A 22,377-nucleotide genomic window follows, 5' to 3' on the forward strand; every position below is an offset into this window, starting at 1 on the left:
AAAATTGGAAACAAATGGTTTCAGACACCTAATCTGCCTCCATCCTGCCCCCACGCGATTTTTGTGAGTGTCGGGTCAGCCGCTCCCAAACTGACCTGACTGGAACCAGTGGGACAGGTAGTTAAGGCAGTTAACAACCTGTTAACTGCCTTGCTAATCCTATTTTGATAGTGGTTTCCCATTTTCGGGCCTCTGGCTCCTGTTTCCCGTCTTGTCAGAAACAGGCCAGCTGCAAGGAGACGAGTTGCTGGAGGACATGATTTGTAGCCATTGGTGCAGCACTTTAAAAGTGCTCCTGTAACATGGCTGACATTCAAATGCAACAACTTTGTTGTTGGAGGTTTGGGATAAGATTTTGCAAATCTACTGACCTTGTAACTGTTCAAGCTGACAGCCATCTGCAGTGTGACCTGATTGGAATAATTTCAAGCCACTTCGACTGTGCGCTTGCAAGCTTCTTGCATCAACTGAAATCTATAGCAACAGGATGGGAACCATTTATATCCTCTCATCCTGGTCGTCAGATTCGGAGGAAGAGCAGCCACGGCAGCACAACAGCAGTACCAGCACCAGGAGCGCCAACCTCCTCCTCGCCCACCTGATGCACAGGGCGGAGGGCCTCAGCGCAAGGCTGCACCTCGCCACAGGAGATACCCCCAACACAGGATTTACAGGCAGAGGATCAGCTTCCTCAGCATGACTGAGCAGCAGTGCCAGAGGAGGCTGAGACTTTCGAGAGGGGTAGTCGCTGACATCTGCGTAATGCTGCACCAACACCTAGAGCCCAGAGGAGCGTGTGGACACTCCTTACCAGTTGCTGTCAAAGTTACCATCGCACTCAACTTCTTTGCTTCGGGCTCCTTCCAGAAATCAGCTGCAGACATCAGCGGCATCTCCCAGTCAGCTGCACACACCTGCATCACGCATGTCACCGATGCCCTCTTTGCAAAGGCGCACAATTACATCCACTTCTCCACGGATGGCCCGAGTTTGACTGAGTGCGCGGTTGGCTTTGCCAATATGGCAGGCTTGCCAATGGTGCAGGGCGTCATTGTAGCAATTCAGGCCCCCTATCACAACCCAACTGTATTTGTCAACCGCAAGGGATTCTACTCCCTGAACGTCTGGCTGGTGTGTAACCACAGGAAGATCATCATGCATGTTTGCGCAAAGTACCCTGGCAGTTGCCATGACTCCTTCATCCTGCGCCAGTCTACTGTGCCTCAGCTCTTCCATCCACCAGCCCAACTTTCCGGATGGCTTCTTGGCGACAAGGGCTATCCCCTGAAAAAGTGGCTTTTTAAAAAATTCATTTATGGGATGTGGGCGTCGCTGGCAAGGCCAGCATTTATTGCCCATCCCTAATTGCCCTTGAGAAGGTGGTGGTGAGCCGCCGCCTTGAACCGCTGCAGTCCGTGTGGTGAAGGTACTTCCCCAGTGCTTGTTAGGTAGGGAAATCCAGGATTTTGACCCAGCGACGATGAAGGATCGGCAATATACTTCTAAGTCAGGATGGTGTGTGACTTGGAAGTGGCGGCGTTCCCATGCGCCTGCTGCCCTTGTACTTCTAGGTAAAAGAGGTTGCGGGTTTGGGAGGTGCTGCTGAAGAAGTCTTGGCGAGTTGCTGCAGTGCATCTTGTAGATGGTACACACTGCAGCCACAGTGCGCCAGTGATGGAGGGAGTGAATGTTTAAGGTGGTAGACGGGGTGCCAATCAAGCGTGCTGCTTTGTCCTGGATGGTGTCGAGCTACTTGAGTGTTGTTGGAGTTGCACTCATCCAGACAAGTGGAGAGTATTCCATCACACTCCTTACTTATGCCTTGTAGATGGTGGAAAGGCTTTGGGGAGTCAGGAGGTGAGCCTCTTACCGCAGAATACCTAGCCTCTGACCTGCTCTTGTTGCCACCGTATTTATGTGGTTATGGCACTGATGAGGCCATCAAATGATGCTGAGGAGTGGTACAATGCGAGTCACATATCCACCAGAAGCATCATCGAGCAAACCATCTGCTTGCTCAAAATGCGCTTCCGAAGCCTAGACAGACCTGGAGGAGCCTTGCAGTATGAACCAGCCAGGGTGTGCAGAATAGTCATGGTCTGCTGTGCCCTGCACAACATCGCACAGTAGTGCGACTTAGTGCTGCCGGATGAACAAGTGGCTCAGCACACAGCCTCCTCAGAAGAAGAGAACGAGGAGGAGGACGGGGAGCGATGCCTTGCAGGTCCGCATGTGGCCAATCCAGTAGCAGGCGACCACGTTGCTGGCCGTCAGGCAAGGGATACACTCATCCATGCCAGATTCGCATAAGGTTACGCTTCAACCACGGGTGGCTGGCACATGGAAATGAATATAAGTCCGACATTCTCAAAACCCCAGTCATCATCTGTCTAATAAACGGTGGTTTGCGCTCAGTGTCACCACCATCATTCTACATGGAATTCTCCCTGAGCCCTCACTCTTGAACTTCCATTTCCCAGAACACAGAGGCCACAGTTTAGGTGATCTCAGCAGATCATTAAACCTTTTGACACTGAACCCATGTGCGTCTGCACACAGACCTCGAGCTCACCTCCTCAGCAATTTTCAGCCGAGCTGCCTTGGTTTGCTGAGGAGGCCTCTTCCTTGCGTTTCCAGGGAAGAGGACCTCCTGACGTCCTCTAACTCCCTCCAAGAGCATGGAGGGAGCTCTTATTGAACCTGGGTGCAGCCTTAGTTTTTGGGGCTGCCATTTCTGCAGCAGCCAGCACTTTTAAGAGGAAAAATCTAATGCTTTTGCAAAAGGGACATGGCCTCTTTAAATTTTTACCTGAAAGAACAGGTCATCAGAGACGAGAATCTGACGCTCTGCAACCAATTGCCTGGAGGGTCCCGCACGTCGGCTGTAAAGAGGTCAATCAAACAAAAATAGTAACTGCTGGGAGGTGGCATCTGGGAGCGGGTCCGAAAGCTGCCGAGCAGCGGGCCTGCCCTCAATCCGCCTCCTCTATAAAGATCGCGGCCTATGTGTTATACAAGAAAGACATGACAACATTTATAAGGAGGCAAGGAGTGAATTGTTGGAACTGGGACAAGTCGAGACATCCTCATCACAACAATCTTAATATCAGCTGAATCCAGCACATACTTAAACTGTTATTACAATCTGGGAGCAATCTGGGATTAAAAGACTGTCATGGAGGGGAAAACCAAGATATTAGAAATATGTGAGAACATTAAAAAGCCTATACTTAACAACTTTTAAACAAAATTGGTAAATTAAGCTGCCGCATTTCAGAAATGACAGTACTCGCACTTGTGTTGTAAGTGAAAATGTTTGTTGCTGGCTGTGTTGTGCACAAGTAATGCAATTTGGGAGGATTAACAAGAATGGGAATATAAACTCAGTAGAAATACATTTGAAGGGTGTGGAGAAACAGACTTAGAAGTGCAAATTGATAATGCCTTGAAAGTGATATCTGGTAAATAAGTCATTAGTAGTTTCTATAAATGGGGCCATACAGTACAAGAATGAAATAATTTTGTACAAGGCAGTGGTTAGGCCATGGTTATAATACTGTATTCAGTTTTGGGTGTTTCATTATAGAAAGGATACTAAAGTTATAATTCACCAGGATGATACCAGAGATGATAAACTATAGTTATGAGCAAATCCTTAAGATATTGGGACTATTTTCACTGAAGCAAAGAAGGCTAAGAGGAAATTTAATTGAGGTTCTTAAAATTATGAATGGTATTGCTTTGATGAATAGGGAAAGACCATTTCCTCTGCTTGGGGGAGTTGGTGATAAGTAATCATGAATTTAAAATCGTCACTAAGTGAAGAGAAATGTAGGAGAAACTCCTCGACACAAAGTTGCTGGAGCACGGAATGTTCTGCCACAGGGACTAGTTGAAGCAGAGACCATTGTATCCTTTTAAGGGAAAAGTAGATAAACATTTGAAGCAGAGAAAGTTACAGGACTATGGGAGGGGAGCAGGGCAGTGCAATTCGTTTTGGACTCCTCTAGCAAAAAAGCTAGCACAGACCTTCAGACCTGCTAACTTCTATAGTTGTAAGTTGGAATATCAATCTGTAATTGTCATATACACTCTAGATTTCTCAAGGAAATGAAGGCTGTGTTTAATACTTGCAACTGTCCATAATTACAGAGCATGTAGCCACAGAACAGAGGTTAGAGAATGTAATTTCAGTATTTAAGAGTGAGGCATGCACCCTGGTATTACAGACCAACTAGCCTAACATTGCTAGTGAGAAAGGTAGGCCAGCATTATTTCAGATGTGTTATACTTCAGTTGTGTTATATGCCTATCACAGTCCCTCCCTTTGTTCTTCCCTCCCCTGCTTAAAAATCTCTCTTCTCTAACCTTTTCCAGTTCTGACAAAGGGTCCTCGACCCGAAACGTTGACTCTCTTTCTCTCCTCGATGCTGCCTGACCTGCTGAGTGTTTCCAGCATTTTCTGTTGTTATTTCAGATGTCCAGCATCCGCAGTAATTTGCTATTGTGTTATATGTCATGTTGTATCTCAGCTAAATTATTTTTTTACTTCTAACTCTCTTGAAATATTGGTAAATTTATCAGATAAAACCTACTAAATATTTGTATATGTGTATATATAGTTTGTAAACATTGCCACAGCAAATGCAATTAAATCTGCATTTTTAAAAAAAAACTTTATTTTTGAATATCTCCGATAATAATTTACAAGAATGTACACAATAGACCCGAATTATAAATTCATGTTGGCCCCATGTCACCTGTCTACTGTATTAAAAAAAATACTGTCATAGCTGTAACTATGGCAACAGTCACTGCCTTTTGATTAAAACTTTTTTATATGGGCAGGTTGTGAAGGGAATCTCATGAATGATTTTACAATACAACACATACAGATCAACAAAAGGCATCGAGTGTCCATCATTTTCTGAGTTACATTTTTTTTTAAACAGACACCCTGACCAGAATCCTGAGTTACGTCCTCCGTAACCATAGCCATAGTGCGTTACCCACTTCGTCTCTCTGTGATGCTAGACTTGCTTCCCATATAAAACTTGCATAACTGAGACTGTTCACACAATATTGTGACATGTCTGGAGCTTTGGTTTGTATACAAAGAACTAAGACCGGAATTTGCGGTCAGTGGGGAAGCGAAGGCGTTCGCCATTAGCCTCGAAGTAAGCTTCACACACAGATCTCGTGATCCCTTTGTCAAGAAGTTCGGTTTTTCCGACATTCAATTCAAATCAATGGAGTCTGGTGGGAATTCCCATACTGCGAGCTGCTGTGACGTCAACAAACTGTCTTAGCAGCCAATCAAAACGCAGAACTCTCACAGACAGCGAACAAGGAAGTGGGTCAGTTCTTAAAATTCTAACTTTTTAACAATGTTAGAGAGAGCAAAACAAAGATTTGGGGCTCTCAGATGGGGAAAAGGCAGATCTGAAATAAAGATGAACAAACTTTAAAAAAATATTTAAATGTTTATTTAAAAGTTTCTTAAAATTTAATTTTTATTAAAATGGATTAATTTCACACTGCACAAAATTAAAATTAGTTTTTCAGGCCCATAACCTTTGTTTAGCAGTCACTACGCTGTTAAAACCCCAGTTACACACAATCCCTTTGGGTCTAGCTTTTAATGGGGAATTTAACAGCATAATTACAGTAGAAGAGCCGAAGTTTTTGCCAGTTTCCATGATTTGAGAGATTTCACGGATTGCCGGCTCTGTGGGGGCGAAGTAAACTTCGTACAAAGATCTTGTGATCTCTGTGTCGACGCTGCCAGTTCGCCGTCACCTGGACCGCAAATTTCAGGCCATTATAGAAACATAGAAGATGGGAGCAGGAGTAGGCCATTCGGCCCCTCAAGCCTGCTCTGCCATTTAATGAGATCATGGCTGATCATCCAAATTCAGTACCCTGTCCCTGCTTTCTCCCCATATCCCTTGACCCCTTTAGCCTTAAGAAATATATCTATCGCCGCCTTGAATATATTTAATGAATTGGCCTCAACTGCCTTCTGTGGTAGAGAATTCCACAGGTTCACCACTCTCTGGGTGAAGAAATTCCTCCTCATCTCTGTCCTAAATGGCTTACCCCTTATCCTTAGACTGTGACCCCTGGTTCTGGACTCCCCTGCCATCGGGAACATCCTTCCTAAATCTAGTCTGTCTAGTCCTGTTAGAATTTTATAAGTTTCAATGAGATCCCCTGTCATTCTTCTAAACTCTAGCGAATATAAGCCTAATCGACCCAATCTCTCTTCATACGTCATTCCTGCCATCCCAGGTATCAGTCTGGTGAATCTTCACTGCACTCCCTCCATGGCAAGAACATCCTTCCTCAGATAAGGCGACCAAAACTGCACACAATACTCAAGGTGTGGTCTCACCAAGGCCCTGTACAGCTGCAGCAGACATCCTTGCTCCTGTACTCGAATCCTCTTGCTGTGAAGGCCAGCATACCATTTGCCTTCTTAACCACCTGCTGCACCTGCATACTTACCTTCAGCGACTGGTGCACAAGGACACACAGGTCTCGTTGCAATTCCCCTTCTCCCAATCTGTTGCCGTTCAGATAATAATCTGCCTTCCTGTTTTTGCCATCAAAGTGGATAACCTCGCATTTATCCACATTATACTGCATCTGCCCAATCAACCAACCTGTCCAAATCATACTGGAGTTTCTCTGCATACTCCTCACAGCACACACGCCCACCCAGCTTTGTGTCGTCTGCAAACTTGGAGATATTACATCTCGTTCCCTCGTCTAGATCATTAATATATATTGTGAATAACTGGGGTCCTAGCACCAATCCCTGTGGTACCCCACTAGTCACTGCCTGCCACACAGAGAAAGACCCGTTTATTCCAACTCTTTGCTTCCTGTCTGCCAACCAGTTCTCTATCCACGTCAGTACCTTACCCCCAATCCCATGTGCTTTAACTTTGCACGCTAATCTCTTATGCAGGACCTTATCGAAAGCCTTCTGAAAGTCTAAATACACCATATCCACTATTCTACCAGTTACATCCTCAAAAATTCCAGTAGATTAGTCAAGCACGATTTACCTTTTGTAAATCCATGTTGACTTTGTCCGATCCTGTCACTGTTTTCCAAGTGCTCTGCTATTGCATCTTTTATAATGGACTCTAGCATTTTCCCCACTACCGATGTCAGGCTTACCGGTCTATAATTCCCCGTTTTCTCTCTACCACCTTTTTTAAATAGTGGGGTTACATTAGCTATCCTTCAATCCATGGGAACTGTTCCAGAGTCTATAGAATTTTGGAAGATGACCAGCAATGCATCTACTATTTCTAGGGCCACTTCCTTAAGTACCCTAGGATGTAGATTATCAGGCCCTGGGGATTTATCGGCCTTCAATCCCGTCAATTTCCCTAACACCATTTCCCTATAAATATTGATTTCATTCAGTTCCTCCCTCTCATTAGACCCTATGTTCCCCGACATCTCTGGGAGGTTATTTGTGTCCTCCTTTGTGAAGACAGAACCAAAGTATGTATTTAATTGGTCTGCCATTTCTTTGTTCCCCATTATAAATTCCCCTGATTCTGACTGCAAGGGACCTATGCTTGACTTCACCAATCTTTTTCTCTTCACATATCTATAGAAGCTTTTAGAGTCAGTTTTTATGTTCCCTTCAAGCTTACTCTCATAATCTATTTTCCCCCTCTTAATTAATCCCTTTGTCCTCCTTTGCTGAATCCTAAACTGCTCCCAATCCTCAGGTTTGCTGCTTTTTCTGGCCAAATTATATGTCCTCTCCTTGGATCTTATGCTATCCCTAATTTCCCTTGTTAGCCACGGTTGAGTCACTTTTTTGTTTTATTTTTATGCCAAACTGGGATGAACAAATTCTGTAGTTCATTCATGCAATCTTTAAATGTTTGCCATTGCCTATCCACCGTCAACCCTTTAAGTAACATTCCCCAATCCATCCTAGCCAACTCGTGCCTCGTAACATCGTAGTTTCCTTTATTTAAATTCAGGACACTAGTCTCTGAGTTAACTACTTCACTCGCCATCTTAATGAAGAATTCTATCATATTATGATCGCTCCTCCCCAAGGGGCCTCGTACAACAAGATTGCTAATTATCCTTTCTCATTACATAATGCCCAGTCTAAGATGGCCTGATCTCTAGTTGGTTCCTCGACATATTGGTCCAGGAAACCATCCCGTATACACTCTAGGAATTCCTCCTCCACAGTATTGGTACTAATTTGGTTAGCCCAATCTATATGTAGATTAAAGTCACCCATGATAACTGCTGTGCCCTTATTGCACGCGTCTCTAATTTCCCATTTAATGCCATCCCCAACCTCAGCATTACTGTTTGGGGTCTGTATACAACTCCCACTAACGTTTTCTGCCCCTTGTTATTTCTCAGCTCTGCCCATACAGATTCCACATCATCAGAGCTAATATCCTTCCTTACTATTGTGTTAACCTCCTCTTTAACCAGCAATGCTACCCCACCTCCTTTTCCTTTTTGCCTGTCCTTCCTGAATATTGAATACCCCTGGATGTTGAATTCCCAGCCTTGGTCACCCTGGAGCCATGTCTCCATAATTCCAATTACATCATATGCGTTTACATCTATTTGCACAGCTAATTCATCCACATTATTACGAATGTTCCTCGCATTAAGACACAAAGCCTTCAGGCTTGTTTTTTTAACACTCTTAGTCCTTTTAGAATTATTATTTACTGTAGCCCTGTTTGACTTACACCCTTGATTTCTCTGCCTTCCACTTTTGATTTTCTCCTTCCTGTCTTTTGTTTCTATCCTTGCTCCCTTTCCTCTGTCTCCCTGCACAGGTTCCCAACCCCCTGCCATTTTAGTTTAGACCCTCCCCAACAGCACTAGCAAACACTCCCCCTAGGACATCGGTCTCGGTCCCACCCAGGTGCAAACCGTCCAGTTTGTACTGGTCCCACCTCCCCCAGAACCGGTTCCAATGTCCCAGGAATTTGAATCCCTCCCGCTTGCACCATTCCTCCAGCCACGTATTCATCTGAAATATCCTTCTATTTCTACTCTGACTAGCACGTGGCACTGGTAGCAATCCTGAGATTACTACCTTTTTGAGGTCCTATTTTTTAATTTACCTCCTAACTCCCTATATTCAGCTTGTAGGATCTCATCCCGTTTTTTACTATATCGTTGGTACCTATATGCACCACGACAACTAGCTGTTCACCCTCCCCCTCCAGAATGCCCTGCAGCCGCCCCGAGACATCCTTGACCCTTGCACCAGGGAGGCAACATACCATCCTGGAGTCTCGTTTGCGGCCACAGAAATGCCTATCTAGTCCCCTTACAATAGAATCCCCTATCACTATAGCTCTCCCACTCTTTTTCCTCGCGTCCTGTGCAGCAGGACCACCCATGGTGCCAGGAAGTTGGCTGCTGCTGCCTTCCCCCAGTAAGCCATCTCCCTCAACAATATCCAAAGCGGTATATCTGTTTGAGAGGGGGATGGCCACAGGGGACCCCTGCATTGCTTGCCTGCGCCTACTACTCTGCCTGGCGGTCACCCATTCCCTTCCTGCCTGTGCAGCCTTTACCTGCGGTGTGACCAACTCATTAAACGTGCTATCCACGATGTCCTCAGCATCGCGAATGCTCCAGTATGTATCCATTCACAGCTCCAGCACCACAATGTGGTCTGTCAGTAGCTGCAGCTGGATACACTTCCTGCACACATGGTTGTCAGGGACACAGGCAGTGTTCCTGATTTCCCACATAGTGCAGGAGGAGCATGCCATGGGGCCGAGCTGTGCTGTCATGACTTACCCTTTAATTAATTCAAATTAAATCAAATCAATACCACCAATTACACTACAATTAAATGATATACTCAAGGGCCCTTGTTTACTAGAACTCCCTGCTACACAACAGAGACCTTCAAAACTATAACCACAAAAATGAAGACCTTCTAAACTTTATAAACTGTCAAACTATAGAGTAGTATAAATACTCACCTGGCCAAACTCACCCAATCAGCTGCTTCCTCTTGCCCGCGTCACTTTTTGAATCGTGATGCGACTCTAGATCGCCGCCGCCGGTCTGTGAGATTATATTTGTGTTCTTGTATTATTCAGAGGACAAATGGACAAAAATAACAAATGGAACACAATAGTTCTCCCTTCTCTAATTACCACATTCCCATAGCTCCCTAAAGTATTTTAAAGTGCTTTTGCCTCCCAATTCTGTGCCCTGGCATCCAAACTTCATATCCATCTCTCACAAGAATCTCTCTTCAAATTTTCCATCTGGCTTTTGCTCTGCTCATAGCACCGAGGGATCCTGGCCAACAACGCAACTTGCATCCACTGTAATGCTGCCCATGCTGCATTATCCTCCTTCTCCCCTTCTCGATCTAGCTGCAGCATTTGATATTGCCTCCCACCCTCCATAAATTCAACTTGGCCAAAACTCAGCTACTTATATCCCGCCCTGCCCTACATTCTGCTGGCCCTTGTCATCAATGATTTACATTAGCTTCCAGTCTCTCAATGCATTAAATTTAAATTCCTTGTCCTCTTTTTTAGATCCCTTCAAGGCCTCCATCCCACTCTTACTCTGCAACCTCCTCCAGCCATATATATATACTCTTGCACCTTTCAGTCCCCCAGCTCTGGCAATTTGTGCATTCTCCTGCCTCCCTTTGACCCATCTTCAGAGCATTTGTGCACCTTGCTCTCTGGAATTCCTTCTGTCAGCCACTCCGCCTCCTTTACTCCCTCCACTTTTTATAAACCTTTTTTGAGCAAGCTTTCAGTCACTCTGGCAAACTCTTCCTCTGTGAATTGGTATCTCCTTTCTTTTTCTCCCTCCCACCCCTCACCCTCTGTAAAATACCATGGGATATTTATCAGCTTTCAGTCCCATTAATTTCTTCAGCACTATTTTTTTACTAATACTAATTTCCTTTAATTCCTCCTTCTCACTAGACCCTTGGGCCTAGAAATCCGGTAGGCTTAGCGCCGCATTTGAGGCGCTAGAGGGCCTAGCGCCGGAGTTATGGCCAGTTGAGAAATTCCCTGGGGCCCTAAATCGGCGTTGCACCGGTAGCGCTGCGCCGGCACCAATGATGTCATCGGTGTGCGCAGCGTCCCGGTTGCCGTGGTAACCCGGCCCCAAGCCGAAATTCAGTTGCGCCCGCCTCGCCCGTGGCAGGCGCAACTAAGACTCTGGCAACAGAGTCTTCCCCCAGTGTGCGCCGGCGCATAAAGGTGGAGCGGCGGCCGGCCGCGTTCCCGGCGGCCGCCTGCCCGCACCTCCCTTCCCGGACTCCTGCATTCCCCCCCCCGCGGCCCTGATCAGTGTCTCATGCGAGCCCGGCACTTCCCCGAGGTGCCGGGCTCAGATGTCGGGTCAATCCGCCGGACAGTTGTCGGCTGCAGGCAGCTCCTCCTTAACAGGAGGAGGAGGCCTGCAGTTCCCCCGCCTGCCGCACCTCATCGGGTGCCGCAGCGGGGGATTAGCGCCGGGAAACCCAAGTTCACGCCCGTTTTGAGGCGCTAAAGGAGGGTTTTAGCGCCCGCCGCCGTCTGGGCCCGGCGCACCCGAATTTTCGGCGGGTGCTGCCGCATTACCACTGGCGCAAACTTTCTGGCGCTACAGCCCTGGCAAGACCAGAACCCAATTTCTAGGCCTTGGTTCCCTAGCATTTCTGAGAAGTTATTTGTCTCCTCTTCCGTGAAGACAGACCCAAAGTATTTGTTTAATTGCTCTGCCATTTCCTTGTTCCCTATTATAAATTCTCCCATTTCTGACTGTAAGGGACCTACATTTGTCTTCACTAATCTTTTTCTTTTTACATACTTGTAGAAGCTTTTACAATCCACTTTTATGTTCCTTGCAAGTTTACTCTCGTACTCTGTTTATCCTCTCTTAATCAATCTCTTGGTCCTTTTTTGCTGAACTCTAAACTGCTCCCAATCCTTGCTACTTTTTCTGGCAACTTTATATGATTCCTCTTTGGATCTAATACTATCCTTAATTTTTTTTGTTAGCCATGGTTGGGCCGCTTTTCCTTTTATGTTTTTGCACCAGAAAGGAATGTATAACTATTGCAATTCATGCATTCGTTCCTTAAATGTTAGCCATTGCCTATCCACCGTCATGCCTTTTAATGAAGCTTCCCAATCTATCATAGCCAACTCGCTCCTCATACCTTCGTAGTTTCCTTTGTTTAGATTTAGGACCCTAGTTTCAGATTGGACTTCTTCACTTTCCATCTTAATGAAGAATTCTATCATGTTATGATCACTCTTCCCTAAAGGACCCCGCACAACAAGATTATTAATTAACATCTTCTCATTGCACCATACCCAATCTAGGATAGCCTGTTCCCTAGTTGGCTCCTCAACGTACTGGTCTAAAAAACCATCTCGTACAGACTCCAGGAATTCATCCTCCACAGTATTATTGCTAATTTGGTTTGGCCAGTCTATATGTAGATTAAAGTCGTCCATGATTACTGTAGTACCCTTGTTACATGCATCTTTAATTTCCTGTTTGATGCCATCCCCTACATTACCACTACTGTTTGGAGGCCTATAGACAACTCCCACCAATGTTTTCTGCCCCTTGGTGCTTCTTGGCTCCACCCAGACTGATTCTACATCTTGATTTTCTGAGCCAATATCCTTTCTCACTATTGCTCTGATTTCATCCTTTACTAACAACGCCACCCCACCTCCTTTTCCTTTTTGCCTGTCCTTCCTAAATATCGAATATCCTTTGATATTCAGCTCCCAGCCTTGGCCACACTGCAGCCATGTCTCCGTAATCGCAATTATATCGTATCCGTTTACATCTATTTGCGCTATTAATTCGTCTACCTTATTACGAATGCTTCGTGCATTCAGATACAGTGCCTTTAGATTTGTCTTTTTAACATTTTTAGACATCTTAACATTTTTTTGTACTATGGCCCTATTTGTCTTATTACCATTTTTTTTTTACCCGGACCCTATTTGTTAGTGCATTCCTTTGTTTGTATGCTCTCTCCCTTCCTGGTACTATCTGGTTATCCTTACCCCAATCATTTTCCTGGACTGCTTCCTTGTCTTTTCTCTTTGACCTTCTAGATTTCTCCCCCCGCCCCCCCCCCCCTTATTTATTTTAAAGCCCTATCTACCTCCCTAGTTATTAAATTCGCTAGAACTCTGGTCCCAGCATGGTGCAGGTGTAGTCCGTCCCAACGGAACAGCTCTCTCTTTCCCCAGTACTGGTGCCAATGCCCCATGAATCGAAACCCACTTTTCCCACACCAGTCTTTGAGCCACGCATTCATCGCCCTGATCCTATTGACCCTATGCCAATTTGCTCGTGGCTCCAGTAATAACCCAGAGATTATGACCTTTGTGGTTCTGCTTTTTAATTTAGTCCCTAGCTGCTCAAACTCTGTCAGCAGAACCTCTTTCTTTGTCCTACCTATGTTGTTGGTACCTACGTGGACCATGACAACTGGATCCTCCCCCTCCCACTCCAAGTTCTTCTCCAGCCAGGAGGAGATGCCCTTTACCCTGACACCGGGTAGGCAACATAGCCTTCGGGACTCGCGCTCTTGGCTGCAGAGAACAGTGTCTATCCCCCTAACTATATTGTCGCCTACTACAGCCACCTTCCTTTTTAATCCCCCCCCCCCCCCCCACTTGATCGGCTTCCTGTACCACGGTGCCGTTGTCAGTTTGCTCATCGTCCCTGCACTTGTCCATAAGGGTTGCAAGAACCCCGAATCTATTGGACAAGTGCAGGGACTGAGGCTCCTGCAATACTACCTCCTGGATCCCCGTACCTGCGTCACTCGCAGTCACACCCTCCTGCCCCTGACCACGTGTCAATTCTAAAGTATTTAATCTAAGGGGTGTGGCTGCCTCCTGGAGCAAAAGGTCCAGGTAACTTTCTCCCTCTCTAATGTCTCGCAATGTCTACAGCTTGGACTCCAGCTCCTCAACTCGGAGCCGAAGTTCCTCGATCCGCAGACACTTACCGCAGATGTAGTCACCCTGGACAAAAATGTCCACAAGCTCCCACATATTGCAGCAGCAACACATCTCCTGTTCTCCCATTATTTTATTTATTTAATTAATTAGTTTAGTTTTTAAAATTTAGTTATACATGTTATATGTTAACTTAAAACTTAGCCCACAGTCACTACCAATCACTTATCTGCCTTCTTCTCTTAGCTGCGACGACACACTGCCGTTTTCTCTTGTTGATGCAGGTCTGCTGCTGATTTTATTCCCGGCCTCAGTCTGCTCCCGCTCAGGTCCTCTGCTGCCACTGCTCTGCGGGAGAAGTTAGGAAAAGCAAGCACCTCCTTCTTCCACTTCACCGAACTCCCACACTTACCAAACTCCCAGTTGTTCACTCTGTGCTGGCTGCACTCACAGGCCCCTGTGTTTGTACTGTTTGTGACTCAGATGAGTCAGCACTGCTCTGCTACTGTTTCAGGAACCAGTTTAACCCAGTTAGCTAACTACAGTAGCTCTCCAGCAGGGTACCCCATGTCTCCTGGAAGTCATGTTGCATCCTGTCTTGCTTTTTGAACACTTGATTTTCTCAAGATATGTGTATACGTAGCATCCCTGCAAAATAAGTGTTAACTTAGATCATTTTTTGTGCCAGCGGTCACATGCCATCTGAACGTTAAGGGAGTAGTAATCCTTTCCAGATATCAACAGGAAGCATCACTCAAAAACTGGCTCCCGAATTGATGTCTCCTGTTGGTACCTTGAAACAGGCAGATATATATTGAATAAGTTGATCATTTGAGAGTTGGTCCAGACACTGTTTCATGAGATTGCCTCCTTGTTTGGGTCCAGCCTCCTTACCCACTGTTCCTTGCTGAGGTCCAGGTAAGTGGCATGTTGAGAGTACTTGCACTGCATAGAGTATTACTGGGCTCTGAAATTTTGCCTTCAATGACCTCAAACTTCTTAAATCATTATTCTATGATTTTGTTGTTATTCCTCCTCTGACAGAATAGATGCAACAGCACAATTCACAGAACACTCCAATATCTTCTGGTTTATTTGCCACTCAAATTCTTCCGGTTCCCTCCCGTGTTTTAATGCCAGCTTTGAAGGAGAGAAATTAATGCAGTATGGGAATGATGATAATGTTCACACCTTCCATGTTAATTGCTGCTTAACAAGCAGTTATCAAACAAAATAAATGATAAAAACAGGTCTAAATATTTCCCAGGAGCAAATTTAGGAGCTTGGGCAGAAATCAACACCTGCTCAATTAATGCCAGATTGCAAATTACTAATCTTTAATGCACAATTAGTACATGCACTAGTTCTATTGTACAGGACCACAAAAACCATATGGTCATTTATCTCATTGCTTTAAGTAGGACCTTGCTGTATGCAAATTGGCTGCCACGTTTCCCTATGTAACAATAATAACTACATTTCAAAAGCACTTTGGGATGTCCTGAGGTTGTAAAAGGGGCTATATAAATGTCATTTATTTTCTTTCATTTCTTTTCCTTTCTTTCTCGGAGGTACAGTTCACATGTCACGCCAGTGGTTTTCACATGCCTCCTGATTCTCTGAACTTCTGTGCCAAATCCCCCGCACCCTCAGTCTCATGAAACCTACTGCAGTGCAGCCTGCAATGACCTGGATTTATAATTTGTTTCCTTGTCCTCCTCCCTTCCTTGTTGCTCTACAGGTAAGTAACCGCTCTTGTAAAATTGTGAAGATAAACCCCGGCTCCTATTCTCTACTGCTAACCATCTTCTTAAGCCCCTCTCCCCTGTCTCCTCCACCCTTGCCCCCGATAACAAATGTGAGGAGCTCATGGACTTCTTTGTCTCTAAGGTTGAGACCATCCGTTCGGCTGCCTCTGCCACTTTCCTTCCTTCCCCTAGCCCACTGGGCCAAACTTCCTCTAAGGTTCCCCCCTGCCCTAGCCCTGAACTCGCATCTTTCTCCAGTTTCTCTCCAATCTCCGCTCATGACCTCTCTGCGCTCATCTTGTCTATGAGACCAACCTCCTGCTCCCTCAACTCTATTTCCACCAAATTGCTGACCACACAACTTCCTTTTCTGGCTCCCATGTTAGCTGATATTGTTAGCGGTTCTCTTTCCTCAGGTACTGTCCCCCTCTCCTTCAAATCTGCCGTCATCACCCCTCTCAAAAAAAACAAACCTTGATCCCTCCATCCTTGCAAGCTACCGCCCCATCTCCAACCACCCTTTCCTCTCCAAAGTCCTTGAAAGTGTTGTTACCTCCCAAATCCATGCCCATCTTTCCCGTAATTCCATGTTTGAATCCCTCCAATCAGGTTTCTGCCCTTGCCACAGTACCGAAACGGCTCTCATCAAAGTCACAAATGACATCCTTTGTGACTGTGACAAAGGTAAACTATCCCTCCTCGTCCTTCTTGACTTGTCTGCAGCCTTTTATATGGTTCACCACTCCATCCTTCTCCAACGCCTCTCCACCGCTGTCCAGCTAGGTGGGACTTCACTTGCCTGGTTCCATTCTTACCTATCTAATCGTAACCAGAGATTCACCTTCAATGGCTTCTCTTCCCACTCCCGCATCATTACTTCTGGTGCCCCCCAAGGATCTATCCTTGGCCCCCTCCTATTTCTCATCTACATGTTGCCCCTTGGCGACATCATCCGAAAACACAGCGTCAATTTCCACATATACGCTGATGACACCCAGCTCTACCTCACTACTTCTTCTCTCGACCCCTCCACAGTGTCTAAATTGTCAAACTGTTCGTCCGACATACAGTTCTGGATGAGAAAAAATTTTCTCCAATTAAATATTGGGAAAACCGAAGCTATTGTTTTCGGTGCCCGCCACAAACTGTGTTCCCTAGCTACTGACTCCATCCCGCTCCCTAACATTTGTCTGAGGCTGAACCACACTGTTCGCAACCTTGGTGTCATATTTGACCCTGAAATGAGCTTCCGATCACACATCCGCAGCATAACAAAGACCACCTACTTCCACCTCTGTAACATCGCCCGTCTCTGCCCTTGCCTCAGCTCATCTGCTGTTGAAGCCCTCATCCATGCCTTTGTTATCTCTAGACTTGACTATTCCAACGCACTCCTGGCTGGGCCCCCACATTCCACCCTACGTAAACTTGAGGTCATCCAAAACTCGGCTGCCCGTGTCCTAACTAGCACCAAGTCCCATTCGCCCATTACCCCGTGCTCGCTGACCTACATTGGCTCCCGGTTAAGCAGCGCCTCGATTTCAAAATTCTCATCCTTGTTTTAAAATCCCTCCATGGCCTCGCCCTTTCCTATCTCTGTAATCTCCTTCAGCCCCACAACCCCGCGAGATACCTGCGTTCCTCTAATTCTGCCCTCTTGAGGATCCCTGATTATAATCGCTCAACCTTTGGTGGCCGTGCCTTCTGTTGCCTAGACCCTAAGCTCTGGAATTCCCTGCCTAAACCTGTCAGACTCGCTACCTCTCTTTCCTCCTTTAAGATGCTCCTTAAAACCTACCTCTTTGATCAAGCTTTTGGTCACCTGCCCTAATTTATCCTTATGTGGATCAGTGTCAAATTTTTTGTCTTAAAATACTCCTGTGCAGCGCCTTGGGACGTTTTACTACATTAAAGGCGCTATATAAATACAAGTTGTTGTGGATGAACTTACTTGATGTTTTGTATGATACTATTTTCTGTTAACTCACTTTAAATTAAATATATTAATGTAAATGTGCTAGCTGGTTAAACTGGTAATGTATTCAGGTTAAATTCTACGGTAGAGTATAAAAACACCAATTCTAAATACATAAGGTTAGTGTCTCTGAGACTCTTACCTCAAGCCTGGGTAACATTCTCCCTTAACATTCAGGATGCAAAGTACTGTGTGAGGTTGTGGAGGGGCCCCAAATATTCTTGGTGCCCAGAGCCTCAAGAATTCTTAATTTGGCTCTGCCCAAAGGTAACTAAACAAATCTCCAGAACATTCTAATCTTATGCTTCCATTATTCAACCACAGCTGGTTGCTATTCAGAGGCGACATTTGCATGGTGCCAACAACACAGGAACCACCGTGTTCCCTAAAGAATTTTATCATCTTTCTCTATACTTATCGCAATAACCTTCAATCCCATTCGTAACCATGTTTTTATCCACCTGTTTTTCAGGGTATCAATTGACACCATATTAACTGCTTTTACTGGAGGTCCAATAATTTGTCAACTGCCTCCATAAAATTTAAAGTTTGGTTAGTGTCCATGATTGGGTAGATTGTGTACAGTTTGTGGAGGGATTGGGTCAAATGAGAATGAGCCAAATAATCTTTTCTTGTTCTGTACTTATGTTGTGTTTTATTTCAATTCTTTGGAACTTCTTATGTAGTGACTGACTTCCATAAAGTTGTATCCTACAATGCTAAGCAATGCAATCTTATGTGCAACATTTGCTGTGGTAAATAGGTGTTGTACTCAGTAGAAATTGTTCAACAGATCATAGTTTAACTTGTCACTCTTCACAGCATTGACCTGGCCCTAATTGTAAGATTATTAGCCTCAATTCATGAACGTAGTAACAAAATTAGTAGCATCTGTATTACTTTAGAAATTACATATTAAACTATTCCAGACTTAACTCCTGCAAAGTAAATTTCAATTCTGTCAACTCATCTTCAAGTTAACTAACCTGTGGTTTTATTCACCACCACAAATACTCTCTCCCAGACTTGTGGGTGCCTAAATGCAACCATGTTAACTCTTCTACACAAGATTTTTCAGCGTAAATTTAGTAATAGTATTTTATGATGCCGCAGTCAAAACATATTCTTTGAAGTAATACTGTGACAAAGAGCTTAACAAAGGTATTAGGACATCAGTGACTAAGGTGACATCAGGGAAAAATAGAAACAAGTTAAAGCTAAAGGCACTATATCTGAATGCACAAAGCATTTACAACAAAATAGATTAATTAATAGCACAGATAGAAATAAATGGGTTTGATCTAATAACCATTACGTAGATGTGGTTGCAGAGTGACCAAGGTTGGAAACTAAATATTCTAGGATACTTGACTTTTAGAAGAGATAGGCAGAATGGTAAAGGAGGGATAGCCCTGATAAAGGATGGGATAAAGACTGTAGAGAGAAAGGATCTTAACTCAGAAAAACAAGATGTAGAATCACTTTGGATACAGCTAAGAAACAACAAGGGGCAGAAAACACTGATGGGTGTAGTTTATAGGCCCCCTAACAGTAGTTGTAGTGTGGGGCACAGTATAAAGCAGGAAATTAGAGGTACATGTAACAAGGGTAAGAGAGTAATCATGAAGGACTTTAATTTTCATATAGACTGGGCAAACCAAATTTGCAATACTAGTGCAGAGGACGAGTTCATGGAATGCATTCAAGACAGTTTTCTAGATCAATATATCGAGGAACCAACTAGGGAACAGGTTATGTTCGATCTAGTATTGTGCAATGAGACAGGGTTAATTAATAACCTTGTAACAACCTCTGGGGAGCAGTGATCATAATATGATAGAATTTTATGTTGAGTTTAAGGGTTAGTTAAGTCCGAAACTAGGGTCTTAAATCTGAACAAAGCAAACTAAGTAGGTATGAGAGGCAAGTTGGCTAAGGTAGGTTGGGAAAATAGATTAAAAGATATGATGATAGATAAACAATGGCAAGCATTTACAGAAGTAATTCATAGTTTGCAACGAATATACATTCCCTTAAGGAATAAAAACTCCACGGGGAAAAATGGTCCAACCGGGGCTAACCAGAGAAGTTAAAGATAGTATTAGATTAAAGGAAGAGGCTTATAATGTTGCCAAAAAGAGTAGCAAGCCTAAGGATTGGGAGGATTTAGAATTCAGCAAAGGAGGACCAAGAAAATGATCTAGAATATGAGAGTAAATTAGCAAGAGCTATAAAAACAGATTCTAAAAGCTTCTATAGGTATGTAAAAAGTAAACATGGGTCCCTTACAGGCAGAGACAGGAGAAATTATAATGGGGAATAACGAAATGGCAGAGACATCAAACAAATACTTTGGGCAGAATTTTCTGTACCTGGTCGGGTGTGGGCGGTCGGCGTGGCGGGCCGGAACCCCATTGCTGCTTCCATCCCAGTGCAGAAAACAACTTTCCGATAATGGGACCTATTAAGGCCGCCCTGCGCATTACCCAACCCAATTAAATGGTGCGAGTCTAATGACATCATCCATGACATGTTTTCAGCTGGTATATTTAAAGGAGCCATGGCCACATTGCATTTGAAGGTTCATCTAGATGTGTGCAGGCAGCACACTGGAGGCTTTCATTGCTCCAAACAGTTGGAGAGATGGCTGCACAGAGGCAGAGGTTCTCCGATGACTCCCTCCATATCCTTGTGGAGTGAGTCAGAGCACACACGGAGGTCCTCTTCCCTTCCAGTGGGCAGAAGCGACCTCCCCAGGAGACAAAAAGAGCCTGGCTCTGTAGTGTATGTACCCGTCTACCTTTAAGGGAACGATTGAGTGTAACCGTTCACCTTCAAGAGAACTACTTTAGGTGTGGCACTATTTGATTGGCTTCTGTATACGGTAATACCGACAGTGACCACACCAGTATATAAGTGATGTTACAGGATAACTAGGGCAGATTCGCCCTGACCTCTGAATAGTAAAGACCTGTTTGTTTGTACTTCAAAAGTCTGTGTATTTATTTACTGCACAACCCACAGACTTTACAGTGGCGACGAGTCCGATCGTACCCTGCGGCAAGAATAGCAAAGTAACAAAGAGCGTCGAAGAGAGGCAACCGCCCTCGTCGTGCTACCAAAAGAAAACACGAGGCTACAACAACAGAAAGTGTGGTACTTTACAGAAGCTGGAAGACTAGCAACAAAAGCTTCATCAGCAACAGGCACTGATTACCCTGCTACCACGGTGTGGAGTGAGCCGACCAGCAAGAAACAAGGCGGCCGAAGAGACTGTGAGTAGGGGAAGGGGTAGAAGTATCCGGAGGAGAAGGGCAGAGCACTCGACCTCGGTCGAGGGGGAGCTGTACCGGCCAAAAGTCGGGTCCAACGGCGTCAGGTGACAGCCGGACCGCGATCGGCGGGAAAAATCCGGGCAGCGACCGCAGCCACGAAGCGCTGAACCTGCGAGTAGGCGCGGGAGGAGAAACCCAGCCGCAGCCGGGGAGGGAAACACCGGTCTGCGAGAGGGCTGGGGAGGCGAACGGGAACCGTGCGGGTGAGAGCCGGGTGCGGAGTGAGAGACTGCGAGGAGCCAGTCCAGCGGCTGAGCTGTTCTCCACCAACGGGGTACTCAGAGCCGGCAAAACCGAACGTGCGGGAGTGGGAGAGCGAACAGGAGCCGAGAACGGGGAGAGAGACTGCGCGAGAGCCAGTCCAGCGGCTGAACTGTTCTCCACCTACAGAGTACCCAGAGCCGGTAGAACCGAACGTGCGGGAGAGGGAGAGACAGAGCCGAGCACGGGGAGAGAGAGACTGCGCGAGAGCCAGTCCAGCGGCTGAACTGTCCTCCATTAACGGGGTGTACCCAGCGCCGGTAGAGCCGTGCGGGCGGGAGGAAAAGACAGAGCCGAGTAAGGGGAGCTGTGCGAGAGCCAGCCCAGCGGCTGAACCTGTCCGCTGTGGGGAAAGCGTACCCCTTACACCAGGGAGAAACGCGGAAAGCCGCCATTAGGCGGAGAAGACGACAGAGGCGGGAAACCGCCATTGAAGTGGGCGGGGAGAGAAAGGAAGAGCGGGAAACCGCCATTTTCGCGGGAAAAGAACCGCCATCTTAACTGCCATTGAAGTGGGCAGAGAGAGAGAAGGGAAGAGCGGGAAACCGCCATTTTCGCAGGAAAACCGCCATTTTAGAAAAAAAAAGATAATAAATAATACTTAAAGAAATACTGTGCTGCTTCAAAGAAAGAAAGATGCCTAAGCGAGGGAATATTAACGATTTTAATTCTGAAATAGAAGACTGGGCCACGTACGTGGAACGCATAGAGATCTATTGCGAAGCCAACAAAATAGAGGAAGACGACAAGGCGATAACATTGCTAAACTCGATGGGGGCAAAAACATATGGGCTTTTGAAGCATCTAATAGCACCAGCTAAACCAGCGGATCAGACCTTCGAAGAAATTGTGGCTGTGCTGAAGGACCACTTGAACCCCACACCATTGATGCTGGCTGAGCGATTCAAATTCTACGCAAGAACGCAGAGGAAAGACGAAAGCAATGCGGAATACTTGGTCGAACTGCGTAGGCTAGCGAAATACTGCCAGTTCGGAGGGAATCTGACAGAGGCACTGCGGGACAAGTTCGTATGCCGATTGTCCAAAGAAGGAACGCAGAAGCGACTACTGGA

At 45.5% G+C, this 22,377-nt stretch overlaps 1 protein-coding gene across 1 annotated transcript in view; it reads left to right on the forward strand.

The window, feature by feature from the left end:
* LOC147120358 (dynein axonemal heavy chain 11-like) overlaps positions 1-22,377 on the forward strand; it is a 173,802-nt gene that overhangs the window by 69,681 nt on the left and 81,744 nt on the right. The window lies entirely within an intron of this gene.

This window comes from Somniosus microcephalus, chromosome 4 (genome assembly GCF_052327205.1).
Source record: "Somniosus microcephalus isolate GS21.2 chromosome 4, FLI_Smic_1.0, whole genome shotgun sequence".
Lineage (NCBI taxonomy): Eukaryota > Metazoa > Chordata > Chondrichthyes > Squaliformes > Somniosidae > Somniosus > Somniosus microcephalus.